Source organism: Asparagus officinalis, chromosome 3 (assembly GCF_001876935.1).
Source record: "Asparagus officinalis chromosome 3, Aspof.V1, whole genome shotgun sequence".
NCBI classification, from domain to species: domain Eukaryota; kingdom Viridiplantae; phylum Streptophyta; class Magnoliopsida; order Asparagales; family Asparagaceae; genus Asparagus; species Asparagus officinalis.
The window spans coordinates 54,543,128-54,551,710 of NC_033796.1; positions in this window are offsets into that span (position 1 = coordinate 54,543,128).

Sequence of the window (8,583 nt, forward strand, 5' to 3'; positions counted from 1 at the left end):
TCAAAACCGCGCCAACCATAAACGCGGCGACGAGGGGGGTTTTAGATGAAAGCCCGGTGAGGTCTCCGGCAATGAAGGCGATGGATAGGAGAAGGAAGGCTGAGGCGTTGGTTGACAGAAATACGAGGGAGCTGAGGACGTGGGTTTTCAGGAGAGGGAGGTAGAGGTTTGAGCTTTTGCGACGGGTAACGATTTGAGTTACCGATGATTTGGCGAGAGTGAGGAAGGTGAGGGTGAAGGGGAGGGTGAGGGTGCAGGAGAGGAGGGACTGGGAGAGGACGAGGTCGAGGAGGGGGGAGGGGGGGAATTTGGCGGCGAGGAAGAGGGAATGAAGGCGGGAGAGCACGGGGCGGGGCGTCGAGAAGGGGGAGCAGGGAGGGCGAGGGACTGGGAGAGGAGAGGGAGGAGGAGAAGGGAGGGCCGAGGAGGACGGCGACGGAGACGAGGGAGGCGTATTCCTGGAGGAAGGTGTGGACGGAGGTCCTCAGGATGTCGGTGGCCTCACCCATGATATTTGCGTGTGTGCGGTGAGGGTTGGGAGTGAAGGGGTGAGAGCATAGAAATAGGAGGGAAGCGAGGGGGGTTTGTTTGTTTCGATCCTCAACTTAATGAATGATTTGTTTTGGGTTTTCACTTTTTAGTAAGGTTTGTTTAGGGCTGTTGGGAGAAAATCTTCTTTTAATCACCCAACCGATCGTAACCGCATTGTAGTATTGCACTGTTAACGAACACCTACGAGTCATTTTAAACCTAACAATATTGATCATGTTCTAATGCTTCGCTCAAGACGAAGACAAGTTGAATTTGTTATTGTTTTTCTTCTATTAGTGGTTAATTTAGAATCGAAATCCCTTCATACGAGGGGGTTTGATTACCAGAAAGATTTCGGATGTGACGGTAGGCCGACTACTAAAACTAACTGCTCGATCAGATATATTATTATTATTATTGTTTGATAAGAAAACGTCGAACAATTTCCCTATACCATGAGCAATATGAAGAAGTAACAAACTTCCGTTGGTTAATTGGCATTTATTTCCCTTGCTCGCTACAGGTCTGGAATATGTTGATCGCCACCACCATGATGAGGCGAAAATGACTCCAATATTTTCAACTTTAGGAGCTAATGATACTCTTTCAAGCCTAGGGGCACGTGTGCATCGAAACAGGAAAAGGGTCTTCAGTTTTAGTTTTAACGATAAAGTTTGGTCCGAGTAATAATCCAAGGATGAATTTTCATGAGATTATCATGAGAAATTACACAATTTTTGAAAACTAAATATATATTTCTTGCAATAAACATTCTATTTATTACACTATAATTATTCATGCGATAAACATAAGAAATAATATTAAAAACTAAATATATATTATAAACTTTAACCATATTCCTCAAATTTTATTTAGTACATTTTATTTATTGCACTATACTTATTCTTGCAATAAACATAAGAACTAATATATATCATAAATTTTAACCAAGCGAGTCTTATGTTAAATAAGAGAAATATTTAACTTTAGATATTAGGTATTATACAATAAATATACAATTTTAATATTTAAGATAATGATGTGATAACTTAAATATAAGTTATATTGTAATTTAAGATAATTTAATATTTAATTAAAAATCTCACATCTAATCTAATACCACAATATATTAATATGTGTGTCTGATATATAAAAAATTTGTGGAGAGGAATACTGATATAAATGCCAACCTCTTAGCTTATGTAGTCTAGAAATACTATATAAAACTATCATAATATGTATTACGAACTATTGCAATATACTTATCATAATATTTGGATACGAGGTTATTCTGAGCATACAGAATTCCAAACGGTATGGCAAGCTATAACATTTGCTCTTGACATTGGATATGGAAAGGTTATTTTCAAAGAAGATGTGCAGGTTGGTAATTAGAGATATACAAAATGGAGGGGAGCAACACTCGATTTTCAAACACTTTGTGGATGATATTTAGTGATGTAGCGTAGGACTCGATGAATGAGATTTTTGTTGGGAATTTAGTCTCCCTGCCTACCACGATCTGCGCAACTCGAAAGCCAATCAATAATCAACAAGATAGAAAATAACCGCAATCAAGAAGCAAAACACCGAGATTTATGTGGTTCGGTCAACCAACTTTGACCTACGTCCACGGGCAACAATACGAGAAATCCACTATGTATCAGGGAGAACTACAAGAGGAACCACTCAACTCTCGTCTCTCAATCTCTTAATCTCACATACATAATCAACTCTCATATTCTCTTCAAAGCTCTCTCCTTACAATCTTTTGAATGGACAAAGACTGCAAAACCCTCTCCCAATGATGTAATCTTTTGCACGAACAAAGAGTACAAAATCCTCGCCTCTCGCACAATATTCTTAAATCAGGTTACGTCCTCTGCTACCCCTAGACTATAAGAATATTGGCCTCTCTCCTTTGCTTGGTTTTTCCTCCAACTATAGAAGAATATATATAGAAAAATCAAAACTCTATCTCTAGCCTAATTTCCTAATTAGAATAGGATTCAAACTCCTAATCATGATGAAACTCAATCTTCTAATCATGATATATCTCTAACCCTATCTTATTCTCATGAAGTTATACAAAGAATCAAAGACACAATCCTAACAATCTTCATCTTGAATTTGATTCCTAAGCCACCTCGAAGATCTACCATTGCTTTCTTGAAACTTTACCTCTCATGCTAGAGTCTTCTATTTCTTTCGCACTTCAAATCGAAGCACCTACACTCTAACTGGATGCCCCTATTACCCTTACTTTCATCTGTCTTTTTGTGGTGCCTCCACCTCTCTTGTGCGCACCAAGAGATCTTTGCCACCTCTGACATTAGAAGCAAATCAACCATACTTCTCCTCCCAATTTGAATCATGACAGTAGCCTTTCCCCACTTTTTGTCCTCGTACTCCACCTTCATTGCTCGTCTCGAATTACATCGGTGCACCTTTCCTACTCCACACTACGAGCCGAATGCCTCTATCACCTCCATTTCTTGGCTTGGACTGAATATGAGCGCTCATCGTCTTCAAGTCCAATGCTACTATCTCCATCTCCCTGTGTGTCACTCGGTCGTGCCCGCTTGCAAGCTCCACTTAATTTGGTATTGTCCTCCTCGAGTCTACACACTAACCAACTACTGCTCCCGCGATGACTCTGAATAAGTATGTGATACCCCTAGTTTCACACGAGGCTACAGTCCAAGGTGAATTCAGAGATGTCAAACCTATCATGCACCCACACAGTGCAATAACACGTTTCATCATCACAATAATATCTCTCTAGTGGAATCAATTAAGAACAGTGTATGTATAAGCAGATGCGAGAAAAGTAAAAATACAATGAACATGCTAAGAGAAAGAAATATCCAAAGAATATGATCATGTCCCAACTGAATAAAAAGAGTACAATAGATGAACTGAAATAAGTATGAAATATCTCAATACACGGAGTCAACTAAAATAGTACTAAGGCTCTCAGCCTTCAAAATGAAATACAAGTTTATAATTTACTAAACAAATATTAAACTAATGTGGAGCACAAGCTGTCTATCAAGAAATGAAGGTGACTATGCAGAAACTCTCCGTTAACCTGCGGCTCTCCGAAACTTTGATCCGCTATCTGAAAAGAAGGGGAAATAACAGCATCAGAGCGCTAGCAAGATCATCTCCATCCGCTCCTAGGGGAAAGGGCTACTACATATGATGGAGGCTCTACCTATATATGCATAGTCTTCCTAAATCATTTACCATGTACTAGATGGGGTTAATACTTAGAAATCCATAACACGAGACTAGTACGTCGAGTGAAATAATCTAAATAAGGAAACCCTCATGTATATACTATATGTTTCAAATTGTGAATCGCTAAATATCAACTCCAAAACTAAAAATAAAGGAATAAAAAATGCAATACTAAAATGTCAATCAAACTAAGTCATATAAGTCAACCTAATATCTCATGCTACCCTTGGATAGTTAATACGAATATCAGTAAATAATCCTGTGAAATCCACAATACCATATACCCCGTCACAAAAGAACTCAACGGTGAACCATGTAAATAAATGACCTCCTGCCTAAAACTTAAGTTGTCCTAGGTTTCACAGTACTATCTCTTACAAAGTTCTATGGTATCATCATATTGTTAGACACTAGAGGGGGGAGGGTGATTATGGTCTTATGCTAATCTAATCTGATTTTAGGCTAATTAAAACTAATAATAAGTTATCCTAGCAAAAATAAAATACAACAAGATATATGAGCTAGGATAAGCAATATGAACAAAGAGATGTATCCTAGCAATAAGATATATTATGAGATATATGTAGGGTCGAAAAAATTTAAGATTGATTGATTTTCTTGTTTTAAGAAAATTGGGTTCGATCACTTAGTACGAACCCTTACAATCACTCACTCTCTCTTGATTACAGAGGAAGAGAAGATTAATTCAGCTTCTCTTTTGTTTAAGGTGGGTTCTAGGTGGCGAAAGGATGCTTCCCCCGATGCTTGAGTCGAGCTTGCCTCTCGTTGACGATCAGACCAAGATTGTAAGAGCTTCTGATCTTCGTTTGCCGACTGGAATCGAGGTTCGAACTCCTGATCGATGTGCAAAAACTTTGATCTTTGATGCTTCTCTAAGTCCAAGCTTGAAAATCTTCAATTAATTGATAATCAGTTCACTAACCCTTTCTCCCTAGCCCTCGATGGCTTTTTATAGGGTTTTAAGAACGTAACCGACGTGCTACAATAGTGGGATCGTGGGCGTAACTGATGCGCTAAAATTGTGGAGTCATGACGTAACTGACTCCTTGAATCTAGCCCACGTCGCTGACTGGGTCTTTGTGGCCGTTACAGCCTGATTTAATGTGGGTGACGAACTTCACTGCGTTAGCGAACCTCGTCCTTGATGTCGAGCCTCATTGCGTGGCGAGCCTCATCTTTGATGTCGATCCTTGCTGCGTAGTGAGCCTCGTAAGCTTCTTTAATAATAAGCTTCGTCTTCACTGACGAGCTTTAAATCTGATGACAAGCTTTGTTTTCATTGACGAACTTCACCTCCGATGATGAACTCCGAACCTCGTATCCAATGACGAGCTTCGAACCTCGTTTCCAATGACGAGCTTCGTCTTTGATGTCAAGTCTTATTTCCAATGATGAGATTCAAACCTCGTTTCCAATGACGAGCTTCATATCTTGTTCCTAACGATAAGCTTTGTTGTCTGAGACGAGGTTCATCATTGTAATGACCCTTGTCATGATCGTTATGAGCTTCAACGTTCTAAGGCCAAATGATTAGCCAATGATCTATGAAGATCCATGAGAGTAGAGGAGATATAGGCTTTTTTCATTAGCCTCTCAATCTCCTCCCCTTCTTTCATGTTGATCATGTCTATTTATAGGCTTGGGAGTATTATGAAGTGAGTTAATAGGCTTTAACTCCCTTTAAATGAGGGAGTTAATGATCATTAACTCCCATTTAAATGGATGAGTTAGTGGTCATTAACTCTCCTTAAAGGGATGAGTTATTGGTCATTAACCCTTATTTAATATAGCCTTTTGAAACGGTGCCTGACGAAGTTCGTTTACCAGACGAGGTTTGTTCGCCTGACGAGGTTCGTTTGCCAGACGAAACGGTGCCTGACGAAGTTCGTTTACCAGACGAGGTTTGTTCGCCTGACGAGGTTCGTTTGCCAGACGAGGTTTGTTTGCCAGATGAGGTTCATCTGTCTGACTAGGTTTGTTTGCCAGACGAGGTTTGTTTGCCAGACGAGGTTCGTTGTTGTGATGACCCTCATCGTACTTGTAGTGAGGTTCGACTCTCCTTCGTTTCTTGGAACTTTTTAGTGTCTACAAAACCCCCTTCAAAGTTTTCAGACCCAAATTAGGTTATATGGGTCTAGAATACTTTGAACTCTCTTGATTGTGGTGAGCTTGGCTTATACGATGAGCTTGGCCTCCTGGCGAGCTTGGCCTCTTGGCAAGCTTCAATGCTCCGGGGTGAACTTCATCAAACTCATGTGGGACTGACAATCAAGACTTAGGATTTTTAGCAAATTCTCAGCTATCAACGAACTTGATTTGTCTTTACCAACTACCGTTTGAGTTGGACTAGTCATGATTTTGCCCTTAGCATGGTAAGTTGTTGAGAAGTTTCTCTTAGACTTAATGCTAAGATTTCTTCTCTATCCTTAGCCCTTCAAGGCATTAGATTAAGTGTTAGAGTTTGGTTGTGTTGTTCAATATAACAACTCAACCTGGTATTTTGAAAGTGAGGCTCATCACATGGTAGGCCTGCTTGGATGATGTGGTATCGTTGATGAATAGTGACTCATCGTATGATAGGTCACTATTTGGAAACAAGGGGAAGATAGGGGCTCATCGCTTGGTACACCACTATCGATGAACAACGTCATTTGTGGGAATGACAGTGTGGAAATGATCAATTCATTCAGTAACATGAGAGTATAACGACTGTGATCGGGACAGAGGCACATCGCATGGTAGGCTAATATCATAAACAACATCATTTGTAGGAATGACGGTGTGAAAATTATCAAGTCGTTCAGTGACATGAAAGTATGACGATGATGATGAGAACAAAGGCACATCACTTGGTAGGCCAATGTTGGAAAACGAACGTCATTTGGGAAAACGATGATGTTAGGATAATCATGGCGTTCAGTGACTTAGGAGTATAACGACAATAAAGAAAACAAAAGCACATCACTTGGTAGGCTAATGTTAGAAAACGAACGTTATTTGGGGAAACGATGACGTTAGGATAATCATGTCGTTCAGTGACTTAGGAGTATAACGATAATGAAGAAAATAAAGGCACATCACTTGGTAGGCCAATATTGGAAAGATATTTTTTTAAAGAATATTGACTATCAGAGGTAATCATTAACGTGATAGTTTTATGGTCCCGCCATCCTATTAAAGAGGATTGGTGAGGGAATTTTGGAGGAAGTGACTATTAGAGGTAATCATTAACATGATAGTTTTATGGTCCCACCATCCTATTAAAGAGGACTGGCGAGGGAATTTTGTAGGAAGTGACTATCAGAGATAATTATTAACATGATAATATCTTGGTAAAGAGCCAGATGCTCACGTCTGACTTCGGACTCACCTTGGAGTTAATTTATGACGAGCTTGAACTCATCATGGTTCCGCCAGAAAGAAAACTCAAGGTAGTACATGGTTTTGTAGAGAAATGATGACTACCCCCACTCTAACGATAGCTGTAAATCAGGATTGAAGGATAAATACTCCTGCATCCAATAAGACTTGGATCTTATCCTTCAGGGTGTAGCATTAATTTAGATGTGGGATGATGGACCATCCTGTGGTACGCACAATAGTTGGGATCATCCTTTCTCGACATCTCCTCAGGTCACATCGATTCTGGGAGCTTGATCTTTCTCGCGTTGATCAAGGATTCAAAAATTAGGACGACTTGCTCATCTTGGAAGTTGTACTTCTGCTGAAAGTGACTATCCGAAGATTTTCTCTTCTGCTTTGATGAAGATTGGTCATCATCTCCTTGAAAATCACAGGTCTCTTCAGCATCTGGCCTTTTGAGCATGCTTTCGACCTATTCTCCTTGGCGAACAAGCTCTTTCCAAGTCCGGGTCTTCACTACTCCAATCTTGAATAAAATACAGATTGATAGGTTATTGTGACATATCTCGATCAACGTACTTTCAGAGACTTGATTACGGCAATGCAGTGATCGATTTCTAAATCTTTTGACAAAGTTACTGACAGACTCTGTCTTCTTCTATTTTTTAGTTAGCAGGGTGGCCATAGATACTTCTGTATCATCGTTAAAGAATCTGGCCAGAAAGAGCATTTCCATGTCCTTCTAGCAAGTGATGGATTCAGGTTCCAGTCTGCGAAACCATTCAAAAACGACCCCCTTGAGAGTACTAATGAAAAGTCAAGTCATAATGGGATCATTCCCCACTATATGTCCAGTCTGCGCTTGGAAATAATAGATGTGCTGGGTTGGAGAACCTTTGCCATCGAAATGCAGGAGGCTGAGTGGCTTGAACTTTGGAGGAAAAGGGACGGAGTCCCATTCGGTAGGGTATGGCCTGACGACCCCTAATTCTCTGAAGTTCCTCTAAAGCTTTAAAGCCTCAAGCTGCTTCTGGAAATCATCCAACTTCTGATCTCGGTCATTCTTACACGGATTGGACTTGGTTTCGGATGATTCAGAATGAATATCAAAAATATTTTCTTCCTCATCTTATTCATTATTGTCATCTTGATTTCGATGGCTAGATTCCCGAACACCGGGTGAAGGTCACTGGTGCCTTGATCCTAAGTATTCAGCGGTAGCTTTCTTCTTCTTCTCCTTATCCTTGAGGAGTTTGTCCACCATATTCTCCAAGTGTCTGATAGACTCCTGTTATTGACGAATGGTTGATTGTTTCTCTTCTATCTGTCGTGCCAGGTCTTCCTCATTTTCAGCCATGTGAGCACTTACTTGCTCACTTTGATCAGTGCTGGAAGATTGAGATATCGCAGTGACAGAGTCTTCAT